General features: G+C 36.6%; 1 protein-coding gene across 10 annotated transcripts in view; it reads left to right on the top strand.

Annotated features, from left to right (window-relative positions):
- ETV1 (ETS variant transcription factor 1) overlaps positions 1–22,229 on the top strand; it is a 103,973-nt gene that overhangs the window by 37,035 nt on the left and 44,709 nt on the right. The window lies entirely within an intron of this gene.

The following is a 22,229-nucleotide window of genomic DNA, read 5'->3' as shown; positions in this document are numbered from 1 at the left end:
CATGAGGTGGCCAGGAGTTGGAATCAACTTGATGCAATGGATTTGGTTTTTGTTTAATTTGATATAGTTAAATGATGCTTGTTCAAGATGGGTGAAATACTTTGGGTAAAAGCTTTTCTGTAAGAGTAGTGATTTCTTATGGAAATTGCTTTAATATAGACTGAATTAAATATTACAAGGTATTTTTAAAAGAAAATTCCAAAAATTTATTTCAGGGTGGAAGTGATAAAAATGTTGTGCCAAATGAGTAGTTGGTTTAAATAAAATTTGTTCATAGACTTTACCCTAGTTAGTATTAACAGCTGTAACAATTGAGGCCAGGTGACAGATAATTTCTAAGAAGGTGTTTATTGTCAGGAAAATTGCAAAGTTTCCTTTGTAATTACTCTATCTTTGTTATTTTGGCAGCCTGTAAAGTTTTATTGGCATTTACTGAAAGGTACTTTTTTTGGCCCTCGCCAGCTGGCTTTCTTTTTTGGGCAAACTTTCCTAGCTCTGGTATTCAGAACATATTTTCAACTTCGATTGTCTACCAATGGGGTTTTTTTGAACAAGGAGCCAAGTGGCTAATAATGTCTGAATTGATCTCAAGCATGCCTTCAGTAAGGTGACATCAGAATACTGCAGGTGTACTTCAACCTTTTGAGGTTTGCTTCCTACTTATCCAGTATATTATTTTGGTGCAAAAGTGGTCAATTTAAAACCATGCAAATTACAGGCTCTTTTCACGCACAGACTGGAGGAAAAGTGTGTGAAATTATAAATCAAAAGTGAAGATTTACTAACCGTAAAGTAAATGGAATTTTCCAAGCAGTAAAGGTCCACCAAATTGAAATTGAAGATTCCTTTCAAGGGGTAAATATAAAAACTAGTAATGCACACACATTTAAAAAATAGAACAATAAGCAATAACAGAATCTTTATTAAATTCATGGATATAGATTTGGAGTCTCAGTTGCCTTAGTGATGGTTCTCCACCCTGAGGACTGTGTATTGTTTTTAACCCTGGACTTACTCTAAGACTTTCCCAGGTTATGCTAATGGCATTCTCAGACCCTGCTCTAGTTCTGAAGACCACAGTAATGAGTTGATTTAAGCAAGTGTTTGTATCACTAATATCTTATTTCATTGCTCTAAAAATAATGCAGGTGAAAATGGTTGCGTTTTATTTCATAAAAGCTTACTTGACTACTTACTGTTAGTAAAACTTTTGAATCTCGTTTATAAACTACTGATCCTATAAACTCTTTTTAGGGATCTTATTCCAGTGTGATGACAGGCATATTGGTATTCGGCAGGCTTCTGTGGGAAAGCAACATTATCTTAATGTTTTGTATCTTACTATGGCTCATCGAGTAATTAATGTAAACCTTTGATTTGGAGCAGCCCTGTTTGTAAATTTAAAGAAAGGAAAGTTAAAGATCATGTTTAATTCTTAAGTAATATATCTTTAAATGCTACCACCTGCTTTGGGTATTGTGTCTTATCTGCATTCTTTTTTGTATCAGTGGATTTCAAAGAATAGATTGAGCCCTTTTTTTTCTTCCCCTGAACCATTTGTTAGAAATTCACATAGATACTCTACAGAGAGTAGCACTCTGGGATTTATTCTGGAGTGCCGGCGAAGAGGCAGTGCTGGATAGAAGGGAGCCCATCTTTTATATGTCCTTCCTGTAGCAGGAATTTGTTTTCATGTTCACTCAGTAGCTGGGACAGAACACCCTTAGTGTCAGGGCATTCTGCAGGGGCCCTCCTGTCATAGCACCTCTGCAGAACTTCTTAATGCTGGACTCAGAAACACCAGGAAGTGCTGGGATCTCCAAGTCTCTACTCAGCCAAGTATAATAGCAAATACTGTCCGGCCTTTTCCAAATAAATATTGTTGGTTATTTGAAAGAAATTACAGAATTACTGGGAGGAGAAGAAATTTTTATTTTTGGAACTTTGCAGGGCTTAAAGACTGCCCAAATGAATCCACAGTGGGACAGTTTCTGCAGAAGAGGTGTTTTCCATATTCATAAAGATCATAATTAGGTGATTCATTCAGTAGAGCACTTTTTAGGAGTTATGAAATTTGGTGGGCATTTGGGTGTGAATTTGATTCAGAACTTCATTTCAATTTATTAGATCTGTTTCTCAAATAGCTGCAGCTTGTTCAGGTTTTATTCCTGCCAGTTGGATCTGAAGTACTGTATGTTTGGGCTCACTGTACAGAATTTGTTTCCAAAAAAATGGTGTCGTGCTGCTTTCCATCTACTGGACCAGTAGGGGTAAGAAGATCTGATTTGAAGCCAATGCAAAATGCAGAACTGATTAGATTTGGACCGTTCGTACATTAGGCCTTCCTCTCCCTTAGCTTACCCTTTCCAGATGGAAGAACCGTTTTCCTCCCGAGACACTTTCTTCTGGCAATTAGACGGTGAAGGTGAGGATTGTTTAGTACCACCTCCACTGAAATACTATTATATTAAGTTTGTATTTCAAAATTTAGGGGAATGAATCAACACATTCTGCATTTGGTGTTTTTATTTTTCAGTTAATGATGCTTTTAAAATTAGGAAGACAACTTTCTGTGTTTCGATTGTGCTTTATGTTTTATTAATATAGCATCTCACTTTCCCACATCACCTGGAAAGTAGGTGGTCCATGTAATTGAATTTAAGGGAGACTTGAAATACCCTTTTTTTAAATTCTTTTTTTCTTAAATTGTGCATTAGGTATAATTTGCATAGCAAATTAGATTTCCATTCTACAGTTTGTACGTAAATAGTTTCATGACCTTGGTTTTATTCCCCACAGTGTGTCAGCCCCTTCCTCATTTCCACCTTGGTTCCCCAGTATCTTTCCTTCCGATTTTCTACCCTTCCTGCCTTCTTATCTTTGCTCGTGGTCAAATATTGCCCTTTTAATCTCACATAGTTGTTCTAAGAAGCATGTTTCTCTTGGATGTTATTGTTTATTTTATGGGCTTGTCTGTTGTTTGGCTGGAAGATGGCCGCTGGGAATGGCTGCAGTTCCAGGTGAGAAGGGTTTCATGGGGCCATAGTCTCAAGGGTTCCTACAGTCTCTTTCAGGCTAGTTAAGTCTGATTTATTTTGTGAATTTGATTTTTTTGTTCTGCATTTTTTCTCCTGCTCTGTCTGGGACCCTCTGTGGTGATCCCAGTCAGACTGATCAGTGGTGGCAGCCAGGCACCATCTAGTTCTTCTGGTCTTGGAGTTGTGTAGGCTGTGGTTCATGTGGTTTGTTAGTGCTTTGGACTAATTGCTCCCTTGAGTCTTTGGTTTTCTTCTCTCTCCTTGCTCCAAATGAGAAGAGACCACTAGTTGTATCTTAGATGGTTGCTCACAAGCTTTTAAGACCCTAGACACTACTCACCAAAATGGGATGCAGAACACCATCTTTATGAACTATGTTGTGTCAGTTGATGTAGATATCCCCCAAGTCTATGGTCCTTTGCATTGGAGCCTAGGAACTTCCTCCCACGAGGTGTTTGGTTATAAAAAAAAAAAAAAAAAAAAGGTGTGCCGTATTGTCTATATTAATATATGAGGAGCACTCACAGTCATGTATGTAGAAATATCTACCACCAAACCTGTATCTGCTGTTGGGTGTGCTCCCTTACACCCTCCCACACCCTCTTGGCATATCTATCTACCTATGTATCCATTTCTAAATTGTTGTTTGTTAATAATATTGTTTGCATGCTTATCTATGCTATAGCAGTTACCATAAACCAAACCAATGCCCATTGCCATTGAGTCTCTTCTTACTGATATTGACCCTATAGGACAAAGTAGAACTGCCCCAAATGGTTTCCAAGAAGTAGCTGGTGGATTTGAACTGCTGATTTTGGTTAGCAGCCAAGCTCTTAACTACTCCACAGCCAGGGCTCCACAGCTACCATAAACCCAGTGCCATTGAGTCAATTCCGACTCATAGCAACCCTACAGGACAGAGTAGAATTGCCCCATAGAGTTTCCAAGGAATGCCTGGTGGATTCGAACTGCCAACCCTTTGGTTAGCAGCCTTACCACTTAACCACTATGCCACCAGGGTTTCCACAGCTACCATTGTTGTCCTTTATTTTTGCATTCCTCTCATTGTCCTCTCTTGCTGTGGTCATGCTTTGCGGACTTTTCTGATATTGTGTATTGCCTTTCCTTTCACCAATATTAACACATACTTTCTATCTATTTGGTAATTTTCCCTCCCTGTCCTTTCCATCCCTGGTAACCATCAAAGAATGCTTTTTTATTTTTTTTTTCTTTTTCTGTGTGTAAACTATTTGCTGTTACTTTATAATAGTGGTCTCATGCAATATTTGCCCTTTTGTGATTGACTTATTTCACTCAGCATAATGTCCTCCGAATTCACCCATGTTGTGAGCTGTTTTGTGGTTTCATCATTATTCTTTATCTTTGCATTGTATTCCATTGTGTGTATATACCCCAGTTTGTTAATCCATTCATCTGTTGATGGGCACTTAGATTGTTTCCATCTTTTTTGCTATTGTGAATAATGCTGCAATGAACATGGATATGCGTGTCTATTTGTGTCGCAGCTCTTATTTCATTAGGCTATATACCTGGGAGTGGGCTTGGTGGATCATATGGTATTTCTATTTCTAGCTTTTTGAGGATGAACCATACCATTTTCCATAGTGGCTGTATCATTTTACATTCCCCCCAGCAGTGTATAAGAGCTCCAATCTCCCCACATTGAAATAGGTTTTAAAGCATCAAGTGTTTTAAAATGTTAACTATATTGTATGTACATCTTTCTAACATGCAATATGTACCCTCCTTTCTTAAATACAGTATATTGCACATGATTTCGCTTTTTCATGACTATTAAGAGTCATCATTGTGAATGTCAGTTATACCACTTTGCTAAAATGTAGTAATGGCCTCCATTATTATTGAGATCTGTGCCCTTATTACTAAATGGCCTTTGAATGGCATGGTCTCTGACTCCTTGTATCATATTTTACCATTTTGTCAACAGACTGACTACCGGCAATCCTTGGAACTCCTTCGCATGTAGATAGTCCTTACATGGTATCTGTCTTTTGTGTATGCGTGTCTCTGTGTCTACTCTGCTCTTTTTTTTTTTTTAAGAAACCTAATATTAAATTTAGATTTTTATGGGATGATTACCTAGCCTAGCACCTTCCTTTTGAGGAATAGGAATATAGGCCCAGAGAGGTTGCCCAATTTGCCCATGGTCATGCTAGATACAGAATGGAACTAGATACAGATTATTCATTGCCGTTGAGTCAGTGACCCTTAGGCTTCCATAGAGTTTCTAAGGAGTGGCTGGTGGATTTGAACTGCTGACCTTGTGGTTGGCAGCTGTGCTGTCAACCACTGTGCCACCAGGGCTCCAGATAGAGATTATTCGACTCCTAATACAGTGCTCATTCTTCCGGATCGCACATTTTGTTTTTTGCTCTGTCAGGGCACCTTACCCTAACAGATTCTTAATTTTTTCATCTTTAGTGTGTGGTTGACTATAATATGAAGAGAGATTGGAAACAAGATGATATTAAAAAAAGCAGTAAAGTATCAGTCTGATGTCTGGAAGTCGTATTCCTGCCACAGGTCACTTTACTTCCTTGGATCTCTGTTATCATCTGTAAAGGGAAGTGGCTGGGCTAATAATAGTAATAACTAACATTTACTGAGTACTTTTTTTTTTTTTTTTTACCATGTACCAGCTACTATTCTTAAGTTTTCACATGTTTTACCTCATTTAATTTTCACACACACCCTATGAGGAAAGCCTGCAATAAACTCCATCTTAAGAAAGGGGAAACTGAGTCAGGTAGAGATAACCTAGCTTAACAGAAGTCTTTTAGCTAGTAAGTGGCCAAGCCAATATTCACTCTCCATAGTGTTAACCACTCTGCTATTATGTTTCTGGATGATGTATGTGCTCTCTTCTAGCTATCACGTCCGACAATTCTTGGCTTGAATGATAACAGCACCCAAAACTAACATTATTGAGCACTTAGTACACATTTTACACATTGTCTTAGTTTGTTAGTGATGCTATAAAAGAAATACCAAGAATGGGTGGCTTTAAAGGACAGAAATTTATTTTCTCATAGTTCTGGAGGCTAAAAGTTAAAATCAGGCTCTTGGTCATATTGATTACCTCTGTGGGTCTTTCTCCTACTTTCAGGTGACCACCGGCAATCCTTGGCACTCCTTTGCTTGTAGACAGTCATCATATGTTGCCTGTCTTCCCCTTGTATGTGTGTCTCTGTGTCTATTCTTTTTTTTAAAGAAACCATCTAGTATATGTGCTGCCAAAGCAAGTACTATAAGACACTACTTAGAAGTGATAAGGTTTAGGACCCACTCTACTCTAGCATGACCTCATTTATATGGCAAACAACAACAATGGACTATTTCCAAATAGGGTCATATTTACAGGTATAGGGGTTAAGACTTAAATAACCTTTTGGGGAACACAATTCAATCCATAACACATATCGTGTTTCATTTAACCCTATCAACAACTCCATGAGGCAGGTGTTATTATCATCCCCATTTTATAGATGGGGAAACTGAATTAGAGAGAGGTAAAGTGGCTTACCCAGTCTTACAGCTAGTAAGTGGTAGTGCCAAGATTTGAACCCAGGTAGGCTTAGGTGTCTACTATCTTTGCCAGTATGTCATATTGTCTGAGAATGAGTACTTGAGTACATAAGTCACAAGTGTAATGTAAGTTTTATAACACTTATTTTCACCAATTGGATGTGATGTGTGTGTGCACGTGTGTGCACACTCACTAACACTTTTCTTAGTTATGTTTTGAATAAGAGATAGGAAAATCACATGTCAAGCTGATAAATGAATGAAGTGAGTTTAGCGCAAGAGATAAAGGGGAACGAAGTGGTAGGGAATGTGGGGACTGTGACCAATGGGGAAACCCAGATTCCGGCCAAATGAGCAACTGATAGTACATTCAGCCAACTTCTGCCTTGCTTATCAGGCTGGAAAGTGGACCAAGTGTTGTTGGATGTTCTGGTTTTTCTAGAGACAGAAGTCTGGATTTTTGAATATGACATCTGCTGATTCTTAAATGTTCACAAGAAATTGAAGTTATTTGACAGCTCTCTGTGAACCAGACAAATGGTCGGCAACCTCTGGTTTAGATCATCAGAGCTAGTGGATAAGTGACCTTCAGATGAGCGAGAGTCATCTGTGTCTTTATATCACCACTACTCTTTGATGAGTTGAAATTGACTGGATGACAATAGTTTTTCTTGTTTGATTCTTTGAAGACGTGAGAGACAAAACCAAAGCCAGAATACTTGTCCATCCTATCCATTAAGATTTCATATTGGTACTATGCCCTGTAGAGAAAGTTGAATTATTAAGAGAACTTTTAAGAAATAACTGTACTGTGAGGCTATAACATCACCAGAAGGCACTACGTGATAGACTGTGAGGAGTCCTGGATTCTGGTTTCAGCTCTCCCTTTCACCACTAATTTTCAAGTTTGCAAAAGCCTTATCCTGGGTGAGAATGAGTTGCTAGATTACCTCCAGGACCCTTCCAAACTACTTGCTATCCTTTATTCAGAGAGGCACTTGGCAATACTATTGGGAGGTTCCTGCAATACAGTGTGCAGTAGCTGTTATAGGAATTTGGTATTAGGGAAAAAAACAAAACAAAACAACAAAGTTTGATATTTTATTCTGCAGGTGCTGAGAATCTCCTTACTCTAGGGAGCAAGGTGGGGGCAGATTGATGACAGTTGGCCTCACCCCAATGAAGAAAGCTCCTCTTCTATCTGTTTCACCTACGAGGCTTGCACTCGTGGTTCTGTTAATACAAAGGTTATTGAGATTAAAACGAATACTAGCTCAGTCCCTAAAACTTGATTATATCTAATGTCCTCTTCAACTCAAAAGATCTGTGATTGCTAACAAGCGACAAGAGTTTCTCTTACTTTTCTCTCGCCGTTGCTGCTAATTAGCAATTTAGGTATTGCCAATGTAACAGCGTTAAGGGCAAACTAAGTACGGGATCTCTCCCAGTGATATCCTCCTTTAAAAACTTTGTGTCATCTCTTTTATAACCGCTCTACTTAAAAGAATATTATTTAAGAAAAAAATAAATATCACCTTGCTGTGCTATGGTGTAAATTCCTGTCTCGGAAATATTATAGGTGAACGTATTTCCAGATGCTGCAAATAAATGGAAAATCATGAAAACTTGAATCAGGGTCCCTGCCCTTAAATGTGTTTCAGTTTGCATTTTGATAGCAGTTTAGAAATGTTATCGCTTGTTTTGTCACAGACATAATTCACATCTTTCTTCAGGCACTGTAAACAAGAGAAATGGTTTGATGGCCCCATAAAGGCACTCTGCTGATAGCTGAGATTAGGCCCTTTAGTAATGGATGTTGGTGTGTGAATGTGTGAGTGTTATGCGTACACAGTGGGGGTAGGGAGGGCTTAGAGAAGAATCTTTGAGGCTCTGATGCAGCTGAAGTGCCTGCTGCTTTTCTGTGCATCTTGGAAGATGGATTTACAGAGGATGTGACACTATTGTCTTTATTTGTACCCTTTGCTTCTAGAATTTAACTGAGTACTAATTGAGGTCATTGCCATCCATTTGTCACCTGAAATTGAAGTGATATTAACCTAAAGTGAATGTTTTTCATCTAGTGAGTATATTCCTACACTACATATATTTGTATAAAAGGCTGCATGCATTTTTCATGCCATGCTTGTATCTGGTCTTAAATAATCTAATTTATGTACACCACTTATTTTCTCCCCCTTTTACAGATTTTTTTTTTTTTTTTTAAATCACTGCTAATTTTTTACAAGCACTTTTGTGTCCACAGCATGATTTGTTTTGACTTTCTCAGGTATATTTTTTAAAGAGGGGTAAAAAATTCCCCATGTTATACATCACCCTGGTCTAAGTAAACGCCTTGAAGTTCCTCAAAGCACATAAATTTGTAGTGTTTTAGCGTCTCAGAATCATGTCATTTTTCATAGCTAGTTTGTATATATCCTGTAAATTGGTGACACAAGGTTATACACTTTTGGTTTTGAGAGTTAGAGTAAACAAAGGGTTAATAGAGCCAAGTTAAATGTTTTGCTGACTAGTTTAGCAGTAATCTATCACTAGCTGGTATCATTGTGTCATCCACCTACTTTTATGTTTTCTTTCTCCTTTTTCACTGTAGACCATATTCTAGAACACAGATCAGCAAACCTTTCCTATCAAAAATCAGAGAGTAAATATTTTAGGCCAGACCCCTGTCACAACTACTCAACTCTTTCACTCTGCCATAGTAGCAAAAAGCAACCAGGGATCCTAAACATATGGGCAGGACACTGTACCAATAAAACTTCGTTTCCAGCTGGTTGGCTGGATTTTTGGCCCGTGAACTGCAATTTGTCCACATCAACCCCTATTCTAGAACAAGAAAGAATCCCTGGGTGGTGCAAACAATTAATGTGCTTCCCAGCTAACTGAAAGTTTGGGGGTTCAAGTCTACACAGGTGCACCTCAGAAGAAAGGCCTGGTGATTTACTTCTGAAAAATCAGCCGTTGAAAACCCTATGGAGCACATTTCTACTCAAACACACTTGGGGTCACCATAAGTTGGAATTAACTCGGTGGCAATGGGCTTTTTTTCTTTTCTTCTTCTTCTTCTTTTGAGTCCCACCCAAAAACCAAAAGAAAGTGTTTGGAAGACCAAAAATCTCAACAACAAAATAAGCAGACTTTTGCAGCAGTTTTTCAAGACTCTGTATTCTTAGCTAGTTTTCTTCTGAAACTGTAGATTTGATTCCAACACATAATTCCATTTAGAGAAGTAATTAAAAGTGTGTTGTTTTTCTTTTCCCAGTGTAATTATTTTGTACTTATAGAAATTGCTACTCTATTTCATTCCTACCATCTGGGTTGGAACGAAAGCAAAGTGAAGGGTCAGAGCCAAGACGACTCTTCACGGTATTTACATTCATTGTCCACATGTAAAAAGGAAGACCCTTGCATTACTTGTGACATTTTGGTTATCGAAGTCTATGGAAAACTTTAGAAGTTGGATAGCAATGTTTTTTTCTTCAGTGGAATATGAGTGGTGTGAATTTTTAAATGCCTTTGGTCACAGTAATAAATTGAAAAAAGGCAGAACTCCTAAAAGCAGCTCGATTGTTTTGAGAAGTGTTTTCATTTAGATACAAGTGCCAAGAATATATTACTAAGGTCACGTATACAGTTATATGTATTGCCTGTATATGAGTTAATCAAACTTAAAGGATCCTGGCTAGTGTATTTATTTAAGAAAAACACTTTTTAAAAACCTAAATAAAGCTCTAATTAGTCTTATATGGAGGGGGTAGCGGTGGTTCAGTGGTAGAATTCTCCCCTTCAGTGCAGGAGACACAGGTTTGCATCCCAGCGAATGCATCTCAAGAACAGGCACCACCCACCTGTGGAAGCTTGTGTGTTGTTGATTCTGAGCAGGTTTCAGCAGAGCTTCCAGACTAAGAGAGACAAGAAGAAAGGCCTGGCAACGTACTTCTGAAAATCAGCCAGTGGGTCACAACTGTCTGATCCTGTTGTACGTGGGGTTGCCATGAGAGCTTCTAACAACAATAACAATAGATTATATGAACTCTTGATGGTAAGGATGGAGCTTACTGTTCATTTTCATTTCATAGCTCCATAATCTCTCCCCCTCTTCAGCACCTGGTATAGTATCTGGGACATTGTGGTTTGAGTAAGTTAATTATTGAAATATTGAGTGGTAAAGAAACATGATATGATGTTGTAGTGGTGCTCGTGTAAGAAGCATATTGTAAGTTGTGTATAAATAAATTTGAATTATATGCTCAAGGGTTCAAGAGTTGCGTCCAAAAGCCCAGAGTTCTAATTCTTAATCTGTTCTAAATTAGTCCTTGGCCTTTAGTTAGGCATGGCACTTACCTTCATTATGCCTTTTTTTTTTTTTAATTCATCTGCAAATAGGAATGATAATAAATGTCCTTCTCTTGAATGATGTGAAGTTCCTTTGAAAACAGTAAAATATTATGCAAATTTAAGGGTTTTTAAAAATGGCATAGCTCGTGTCTTCCATCAGAACTCTAAACTCAACCAGTGTTTGATAAATTGACACCTACAGATAAACATATTATCTTTCTTAAATTTACAAGAGGTCATTATCTTCATGATAGAAATAGAAACAGAAACTCACTTCATGGCTTCCGTTGTTTGTTTTCTAGATTATCATTAATCAGTCCGTTATAAAAAACATCATCTGTTTTCAATTTAACAATACATGTAATGCACCAATGTCATGACTGTTTAGGAAATTATTCTCCTATGAGCAAATATGAAATTCATTATATCCATGTATATTTTAGATGTTCCAATGTAATTTTTTAATTATGTGTCTATCCTCACCTAAAGATCTGTCCTATACCAGCACTGTTGAATTTGGAAAGCTGTGGGCCTTTCTATGCTCCAGTAGAATGGGGGCAAGGTCGAGCCTCAGTTCTGAAATGCAGGCAGAAAAAAGAATGGAAGCAAGATGATGTCTCATAGTTCAAAGTTCTAAAGTGAAAACAATTACTAATTTAACTAATATTTGACAATGACTACCATAACCCCAAGTAAACTTTTGAAGTAAGAAGTGGTTAAGTTTATTTTGGAAGTGCATTTTTGAAAGTCCTGGTATTTTGGAGCTCTTAAATTTAACCATTAGAAGAACTCAGTCATCATTAGTCATCCTTAAGAAGTAGTTTTAAAGGTCAAGCCTCTGTTAAGGAAAAAATGCAAGGCACATCTCTTGAATGTTCTTTATGCTTCTCCTCCCAAAGATGTGATTATCTGGAGGAGTTGTGGGTTATAAAAGTTTGCATGGAATACGTGTCTGAGGAATGCCTGAGGTCGACTGCAGATTTCATAGCTGAATTATCTGAACTGTCTGAAGTCAGGGATAAAGATCTAATGTAATATCATTTGGTGCCATCAGTTCATTGTAAATGAAATGAAGGAGTTAACTCACTTGATTTGATACACTTGAAGAAGGAAAGATTCACTTTAATTAAAACTACAAGCAATGCAGATGCCTGTAGCTTTCTGTTCCAGACCCAGCGAGGACAGTAGAGTAAGCGAAATGAAATGTACCTAGCAGCCTCAGCAGCGAGCTGGAGCCGTGTTCAGCGAAAGTAATTTAATTAGTGTTGATCATGACTCCAGATGATGGTGATTTGATAAGGAATAATTTAGTACTTAACAGCCTTTTACATGCACCAACTCCATGTGGGAAGGTAAAGCAAATTGCCCAAAATGAATGTGCTGCTTTCACTAGCGCCTGTGCCAGTGAGCTGGAAAACTGCCTGTTAGCAGACGCTCAGGCTCTCAGCTCTGTGATGAAATACCCAATACATTCTCAGCTGAGCCCTCTCTGGTGGGAGCCTCTATCCCACCCTTTTTAAAGAACAAATAAGAGAAGTGATTTTTTGCAGCAGAGAATCTCCAGGTAGCAAGAAAGCTAAAAGTAAGGAAAATAAAATAGGAGGTGGTTCTTGTATAAAATGTCGATGGTCTTCAAGTTGGCTTCTTCTTTCCCTAAACACACAGCAATATGTATGTATACTGTACATATGCGTGGTGACACAGTGGTTAAGAGCTCAGCTGGTGATCAAAAGGTCAGCAGTTCAAATCCACCGGCTGCTCCTTGGAAACCCTATGGGGTAGTTCTGCTCTATCCTGTAGTGTCACTATGAATTGGAACTGACTCGACAGCAACGGGTTTTATATATATGTATAATTTTAGCCATCTTGTTTTGTTTTTAAATTCATTTGGGGTCTGGGTATCTATGCTTTTTCACAAGTTCACTGGGTAATTTGATGATCAGCTGGGTTTGGGGATTCTGTGTTTAGGAATCAACTTGCCTCTGATAGCACTTTAGGAACTCCTATGCCTTTTCTTCTCAGGTCGTTTTAGGGAGCTCATGAGGCCAGTTTGAAAGCAGTAGAGCTCCAGTGTATTTCACTAAGATGAGTTGTGCCTTTCACTTCTAGGTCTGTGCTAGTGAATGTCTTGATAGGAGGCTGCTGTCATGCTAGCCAGCATTCTTGACAGTGCCCCAGACTTGCCACACTTTCCCCTGACCCATCTGAAATAATTTCTCCTATGAAGTTGTGAAACCATTGCCTTTGAGTGGATTCTGACTCATAGTGACCCTGTGTAGTAGCACGTTCTCAGATGTTTCTGCTGGACCATGAAGATAATGAGTAACTCGTTGCCCCTGAGTTGATTCCAAGTCATGGAGACCCCATGTGTTGCAGAGTAGAACTGCTGTCCATAGGATTTTCAAGACTGACCTTTCAGAAGCAGATCTCCAGGGTTTCGTTTCTTCTGAGACAACTCTAGGTGGGTTCGAACCACCAAAGTTTTCCAAATGCTTAACCACTTCATCATTTGCGACACCCAGGGAGTCCTACCCTGAGGCTAGACTTGTTCAGATATCTCAATTTGGGTAACATTAACTTATTCAGATTTCTTTTAACCTTTTTCTTGAGCTAAAACATATATTCATTATAATACCAAGATCTTAAAAGTGTACACCTTGATGAATTTTACATATGCGTATATCCACAGAACTACCATCCAGAATAAAATGTAAAACATTTCCAGTACTGTAGAAGGTTACTACTGTCTTTTTCCAGTCAATAACACTCCTACCCTCCCACAAAAGGGGGTTCTCTCATTCTCAATCAGTTTTTGTCTCTCTTTTTTTTCCCTTCCCTTTTTTTTTTAATCAAATAGTGAAATTAATTAGGTAAAAGTAACCATGAGAGCTGCAAAATGGTTAAGAGCTACAAAATGGTTAAGAGCTCAAGCTCTGAAGGCAGGCTTATCTCCTCCACTCACCAGCTGTGTGATTTGAGCTTCTTACTTAACCTCTCTGATACTCATGTATTCTCATGTGTGCTTCTTAGATTTGTTGTGACTATTATTATTACTATTATTTTATTGCTAGAGAGCAAATTAGTTTCTCATTAAACAATTTGTGCACATATTGTTTTACGATGTTGGTTGCCAACTCTGGGACCTATTAACACCCTCCCCTTCTCAACCTTGGGTTCCCAATTACCAGCTTTCCTGTCCCTTCCTTCCTTCTTGCCCTTGCTGGGGAGGGGAAGGTGCCCATTAAGTCTCATTTTGTTTTGTGGGCTTGTGTAATTTTTGGCTGAAGGGCAAACCTCAGGAGTGACTTCAGTATTAAAAGGGTGCCCAAGGACCATACTCTCGGGGTTTCTCCAGTCTCTGTCAGACCAGTAAGTCTGATTTTTTTTGTGTGTGTGAGTTAGAATTTTGTTCTACATTTATCTCCAGCTCTGTCTGGGACCCTCTATTATGATCCTTGTCAGAGCAGTTGGTGGTGGTAGCCCGGCACCATCTAGTTGTGCTGGACTCAGTCTTGTGGAGGCTGTGGTAATTGTGTAGTTTCTTCTGTTCTAGACATTCATATACATGCAATCATATACTACATACCATCGTATTTGGCTTCTTTTACTCAACTTTAGGTCTGTGACATTCATCTACGTTTTTGCGTATGTCTGTAGTTTGTTTTTATTCCTGCGTGGTATTCTGTTGTACAAACACACCACAATTTATCTATTCTGCTGTTGATTAACGTTAGAAGTTTTCTGTTTGGGGGCAATTATGAATAAAGCTAATATGAACATTCTTATCCGTGTCTTTTAGTAAACGTATGCACTCATTTCTCGTGGATATATACAAAAGAGTATAATTGTTGGGCCACAAGGTCAATTTATACTGAGCATTGGTGCACACTCATGAAAAGTTTTCCAAAGTGGTTACACCAATTTATACTCTCAGCAGCACATATGAAAGTTCCTGGCTTCATAACATTCACCAAAACTTGGTAATCTCAATCCTTTGTAGTTTAGCCATTCCAGTAGGTATATAGTGATACCTCGTATGGTTTTATTTGCAGTTTCATGATGAATAAAGATATTAAATAACCTTTTCATGTGTGTGTTTGTTTTGCCATTTGGATATCCTCTTTAATGAGGTGCCTGGTCAAGTCTTTTTGCCAGTTTTTAATTGATTCTTTTGTCTTATTATTAGGCAAAAATTTTATTACATTCAATATGAGTTCTTTGTCAGATATTTCTATTGCAAATATCTTCTCCCAGTCTGTGGCTTACTTTTCACTGTTGCCGTTGTGTCTTTTGATGAAGAGAAATTCTCAATTTCAATGACGCGTTATTTTTTGTTTTTGTTGTTTTATGGCTAGTGCTTTTGTGCCACTCACCTTTTCAATATTTTTTTTTTCTACTCTGAGGTCCCAAAGACTTTAAAAATGCAGTAACTTTGTAGTATGTGAAATATAGGATTGCAGAATAGTCTCTGGTATGCCTGATCTTTTGATAAACCTGACAAATTTTCAGTCATAGTAAATATATACGTACTAGTTTCTAGGGTCTTGTCAAAAATTATTTCTATAAATTAGGTCTGACCTCTTAGGTGTAATATGATTTGTTACTCCTTTGAATGACAAATTAAATTCCTTATAATTTGTCACTGGTGGTGCTTTTTGGTTAAAGCACTCAGATGCTAACCAAAAGGTCAGAAGTTCAAACCCACCAGCCACTCTGTGGGAGAACGACGACGTGGCAATCTGCCTCTGTAAAGATTTACAGCCTTGGAAACCCTATGAGGCAGTTCTGCTCTGTCGCATAGGGTTGCTATGAGTCAGGATCAACTCAAGGACAGTGGGTTTTTTTTTGTTTGTTTTATATGTTGCCACTGCTTTTTCTTAAGAAAAATTGTAACTCCAATACTCAATTCAAAGTGCTACAACTCAAGTATGCACGTTTTGCTGCATATGTTCAAAGAAGTAACAAATAGTAACAAATACTAAAAACCACTTGTTAAAAAAAACAAATATACCATTAATGTATTACAAAGATTATATCATATGATATTTCTCATTCAAAGGAGTAGTAAACATATGCACACACATACATATATATAGAGGGTTATTTTCTTATAGAGTAGTACTTTAAATCCTTTTTTTCACCTTTAAAAAATTTCATTGTGGAAAATTTAGGGCTACATAAAAGTAAGGAGAATATGCTACTACTAATACTAATAAATAATATAATGAACTATCAACTAACATTTTCTATTCTTGCTATTTTAAAGAAAATTTCAGATATCCTATTTTTATATCTCTACATTATGAATCTCTAACATTAAACCATTTTTTTTGTACAATGACCATGCTATTATCATAATTAACAAAATTAACAATTCTTTAAATTGTTCCTTAAAATACCTACTCCATATTCAAATGTTTTATTGGACTCAAAATTGTCTTTCTATAGGTGGTATGTTCAAATAAGGATCCAAGTAAGTTCTCATGTTATAATTGATTTTTTCAATATTCATTTTTTTAATTTGAAGTCTTTCTAAGAAATACAGAAAAGTATAAATATACATGTACTTACCACCCAGAAATAAGAATTATTAATGTTTTATCCTATGGCCTTTGTATTTTTAAAATTTTATTTATCTTGTTGTTGTTGTTGAGAATATATACAGCAAAACACACCAATTTGACCGTTTCTACATGTACCATTTAGTGATATTGATTACATTCTTTGAGTTTCTTTTTTGAGTTGTTCCTCCCCTGTTAACATAAATTCACTGTGCCCTAAGGTTCCTATGTAATCTTTCAAGTTGCTGTTGCCAATTTGATCCCATATAGATTGTTCTTAAAAAAGCATATAATGCACAAGGCAGTAGTTAAACTAAACTATTGTTTGGTTGTAAGAAGACTCAGGGAATATTTTTGGTTTAAGGTTTAAAGATTGTCTCAGGGCAGTAGTTTCAGGGGTTCATCCAACCTTTATGGCTCCAGGAAGCCTGGAGTCCATTTGAAGTTGAAATTCTGTTCTGCATTTTCCCCCTTTTGGTCAGAATTCTTCCATATCCTCTTTCTATTCCTGAGGCTCTTTTTTGCTCCAGGTGAATAGAGACCAGTTGTTGTGTCTTGGATGTTTGCTTGCAAGCTTTTAAGACCCAAGGCACTACACAATGACCTAGAAGGTAGAATAAAGCACTACATAAGTTATTATGCCAGTTAATTGAGACGGCCTGTGAAAACATGACCCTGAACTTCCAAACCAAGAAACCAAGTCTCATAAGGATTTTGGTAAGCAGCCTCAGCAGCTACTCTTTTTTTTTTTTTTTTTTTGTCATTATAAATATGTCTATCACACTTTTGCCAATTAAACTGTTTACAGATGTAGAACTTACTGAGAGCAATGATACAGCAATGCACAGTTGTGCAGCCTTACACTTATTAATCAATGTAATATCTCCATCATCATTAACCGCCTCCCCCCCCCCACTTTTCTCCTCCCTCCTGCCCCTGGTAACCACTAATAAACTTTGTTCTCTATACAGTTGCTTTTTATTGTCTTTTTATATACCAAAAACCAAACCTGTTGCCATTGGGTTGATTCTGACTCATAGTGACTCTATAGGACAGAGTTGAACTACCCCGTAGAGTTTCCAAGAAGCACCTGGTAGATTCAAACTGCCGATCTTTTGGTTAGCAGCCATAGCACTTAACCACTACGCCAACAGGGTTTCCTCTTTTTATATAAGTGGGGTAGTATAATATTTGTCCTTTTATAATTGATTTATTTCATTCAACATAATGTCTTCCAGCTCCGTCTATATTGAAGCATGTTATCAAGACTTCATTTCTTCTACTGGTTGAATAGTATTCCATTGTACGTATGTACTACATTTTGTTTGCCCATTCATCTGTCGATGGGCATTTAGGTTGTTTCTACCTTTTGGCTATTGTGAATAGTGCTGCAGTGAACACTAGTGTACAAGTCTCTGTTTTCAAGTCTTTTGGATTATATATATATATATAGTTCTATTTTTAGTTTCCTGAGGAACTGACACACTGTTTTTTACAGTGGCTGTACCATTTTGCATTTCCCCCAGCGATAGGTAAGGGTTCCAATTTCCCTACATCCTCACCAACATTTTTTTTTTTTTTTTTTTTATCTTAGCCATCCTAATGGGAATGAAATGATATCTCACTGTGGTTTTGGTCTGCATCTCTTTGATGGCTAATGATGCTGAGCATCTTTTCATTGTTTGGTGGCAGTTTGAAGTGTCTTCTTTAGTGAAATGTACATTCAAGTCCTCAGCCCATTTTATGATTGCGTTACTTGTCTTTTTGTTGTTAAGTTGTCAAAGTTTTATATATATTTTGGTTATGGGATTCTTGTTGGATGTATGGTTTCTGAAGACATTCTCCCAGTCAGCTTGTCTTTTCACTTTTTGGTAAAGTCCTTTTGATGAACAAAAGTTTTTAGTTTTTATGAGGTCCCATTTATTTTTTTTGTCTTTTGCTGTTTGTATTTTTGCTATTAGATAATCCATTGTTAAAACCTAGGCTCAATGGTATTGTCCCTGCATTTTCTTGTAAGAATTTTATGGTTTTAGTTTGCACATTTAGGTCTTTAATCAATTTTGAATTTGTTTTCATGTATGGTGTGAGGCACGGATCCTGTTTCATTTTCTACACGTGGAAATCCAGTTTTCCTAGCATCATTTATTGAAGTGACTCTTCTTTTCCCATCAAATGGACTTAGCACCCTTGTCAAAAATCAGTTGACCATTGATGTATAGGTTTACTTCTGGACTCTCGATTCTATTCCATTGGTCTATGTTTCTATTGTTATACCAGCACCAGGCTGTTTTGATTACTGTAGCTGTTTAATATGTTTTAAAATCAGGAAGTGTGGGTTCCCCTATTTTATTCTTCTCTTTCAGCATTGCTTTAGCTATTCAGGGCTTCTTGCCATTCCATATAAAGTCAAGGGTTGGTTTTTCTATTTCTGTAAAGAAGACTGTTGGAATTTTGATAGGGATGGTGTTAAATCTATGGATTGCTTTGGGTGATACTGACGTTTTAACAATATTGTCTTCCAATCCATGAACATGGAACATCTTTCCACACACTTATGTCCTTCTTAATCTGTTTCAGCAGTGTTTTATAGTTTTCATTATATAAGTCCTTCACATCCCTGCTTATATTTATTTTTAGGTATTTTATTCTCTTAGATACTATTATAAATGGAGTTATTTCCTAATTTCCCTTTCAGATTTCTCACTGCTGGTGTATAGAAACCCAACTGATTTTTGTTTGTTGACTTTGTACCCTGCAACTTTGCTAAATTCCTCTATTATCTCTAGAGTGTTTTTGTGGACACTTTGGAATTTTCTATATATTGGATCGTATCATCTGTGAATAGAGATAATTTTACTTTTTCTTTTCCAATCTGGATACCTTTTATTTCTTTTTCTTGTCTTATTTCTCTTGCTAGGATTTCTAATACAATGTTGAATAGAAACAGTGAGAGCAGGCACCCTTGTCTTGTTTCTGATTTCAAGGAAAAAGCTGTCAGTCCCTCTATTAAGCATAATGTTGGCTGTTGGCTTTTCATATACACCCTGAATCATGTGGAGGAATTTCCCTTCAATTCCAAACTTCTTTAGGGTCTTCATCATGAAAGGTGCTGGATTTTATCAAATGCTTTTTCTACGTTCATAGAGATGATCACGTGGTTGTTTTCCTCTGTTTTATTGATGTTTTGTATTACATTGTTTTTCTAACATTGAACCATTCCCTCATTCCTGGAATAAATCCCACTTGGTCATGGTGTGTGAATATTTTAATTTGCTATTGGATTCTGTTCACTAGTATTTTTGTTGAGGATTTTTGCATCTTAAGAGATATTGACCTGTAGTTTTCTTTTCTTGTGGTGTCTTTGGTTTTGGTATCAAGCTTATGTTTGCTTTATGTAATGAATTAGGGAGCATTCCTTCCTTCACTATCTTTTGGAAGATTTTAAACAGTACTAGTGTCAATTCTTCTCTAAATATTTGTAGAATTCTCCAGTGAGGCCATCTGGTCCAGTACTTTCTTTTTTGGAGGTTTTGACCACTGATTTTATCTCTTCATTTTTTATAGGTCTATTGAGACTTTATTTCCTCTCGAGTCAGTTTGTGTAGGTTGTATGCTTCTGAGAATTTGTCCATTTCACCTAGGTTATCCAGTTTGTTGCCATCTAGTTGTTCATAATATTCTGTCATAATCCTCCTTATTTCTATTGGGTCAGTTGTAATGTCCCTGCTTTCATTTTTTATTTTGGTTATTTGCATCTTTTCTCTTCCTTCTCTTGTCAGTCTAGCTAAAGGTTTATAATAGATTCTTAAGGTTCTTAATCCTCTGTATCTAAATGGTTAATAAATTATTGCTTTCTAACTTGGTAAATGTATATGAGTACCCCTGACTTATGGATATATATATATACACATGTAATTTTCTTCCTCTCTTGTTCCTATTCCTTTTCACCCTATTTTGGATAATCATAGTAAGCATGTGTGCACATACACACACACACATATTATATTGTGATAACATTTCAAATAGACCACCCAGTGTGATTACTTTATTATTATTATTAAGCTTTTCCTACATGGTATTGTTAGTTGTTGTGTAGTTGATTCTGACTCATGGTGACCCCATGTGTAGAGTAAAACTGCTCCATAGGATTTTCAAGGCTGTGACCTTTTGGAAGCAGACTGCCTGGCCTGTCTTCCAAAGTGCCCCTGGGTGAGTTCAAACTGCCAACTTTTTGGCTAGTAGCTGAGTGCTTAACTGTTTGCACCACCCAGCTGCCTAAGTTTTTCTTAAAAACATCAAATTTAAGTGAAGTTTGTTTATTTCTTTCTCAAATTTGTTTTCTAGAATGTTTCAGATGGTTTTTGAATACCACTGAACATTTCTATTACAATTTTGTACTTACACAAATAAATAAAAATTTTCCTAATGCTTGGTAGCTCTTTGTACCAAATTTTTATATTGAAAATTATATATAGTATATAAGCTAATATAAGATTATAATGCTGTAATATTATGATCAAGAGTAAATAGCATCATAAACCACTAAGTTTCTTTTGTCATATATTCCTTTATAGAACACAGACATTTTGTGTTTTAATTCCAGTGTTTACAGGTGTTAGAATATCCAAAACTTATGTTTTTCCTTAGTTCATTCTTTGATTAGTCAGACTTGTACATATTGTATATAAAAAAACCTACTCTTACACCTATTTTCCCATTATCTTTTTTTATTTTTATCAATTTTCTATTTATACTAAAACTTGAATTATTCTGATGGATGTGTGTGGTTTTTTGTCAGTTTCATATAAAATAATAAAATGCATATAGGATGTTATTTTATTTATTAATTTTAAAGCTATGGTTTGCCCAGAAGGTATACATATTTTTTCTATTCTTCATGTTTTCTGGTACAAAAAAAAAAAAAAAATTATAACCTTTGTATTATACTAAGCATTGAATAAATTAATATAAACACAATCGTACATTAAATCATATGAGACAGAAGACAAGGTCATTTCATATAAAATAATCATTTTATGATAGATAACAGGTTATAAATAAATTTCACATATTTCATCTGTACAGTTCTGGTAATGGGCAGGTACACTTACCCCTACAGATGAGCATTATGCTCAAAGATGTTGAGTTTTTGACCAAAGTATTTTCAGTTACTACTGGATTTGTAACCTATTTTTGTTTACCTCACACTCCATTTGTCATTCCATTAAACCATTACCATTGGTGCCTTTGTGATATTTTCCTTTCAATAATGGCAAAAATTATATTGAAGGCTATAGCTAATTCTTGAACAATCAGTTATGTTTTTAGTCATTGGAAATCTTTCTGAAATGTTTTCAGAATTTACTTTCTGAAAATTGAGGGCCTAGCATTGATAATGTTAGCTAAACATTTCATAAATTATTGGTTTTACTTTAAGTAATGAGAAAGAATTCAAACATGCATTTTGTTATACAATAAAAGCAGAAAAGGAGTATACGTAGGTTTTCCAGTTTATTTTCTTCCACTGAAATACAATAAATGTGGTTTTTCTTATATGTGTAAGTCAATATTAAATATGCTAGTGGCTTTTTAAACAAGAGCTGTCGTTGTTGTTGTTGTTACGTGCTATCAAGTCGGTTCTGACTCATACCAATCCTACAGAACAGAGTAGAATAGCCCGATAGCATTTTCAAGGAGCAGCTGGTGG

Source organism: Elephas maximus, chromosome 8 (genome assembly GCF_024166365.1).
Source record: "Elephas maximus indicus isolate mEleMax1 chromosome 8, mEleMax1 primary haplotype, whole genome shotgun sequence".
NCBI lineage: Eukaryota > Metazoa > Chordata > Mammalia > Proboscidea > Elephantidae > Elephas > Elephas maximus.
This window is presented reverse-complemented; position numbering and strand designations above follow the sequence as displayed.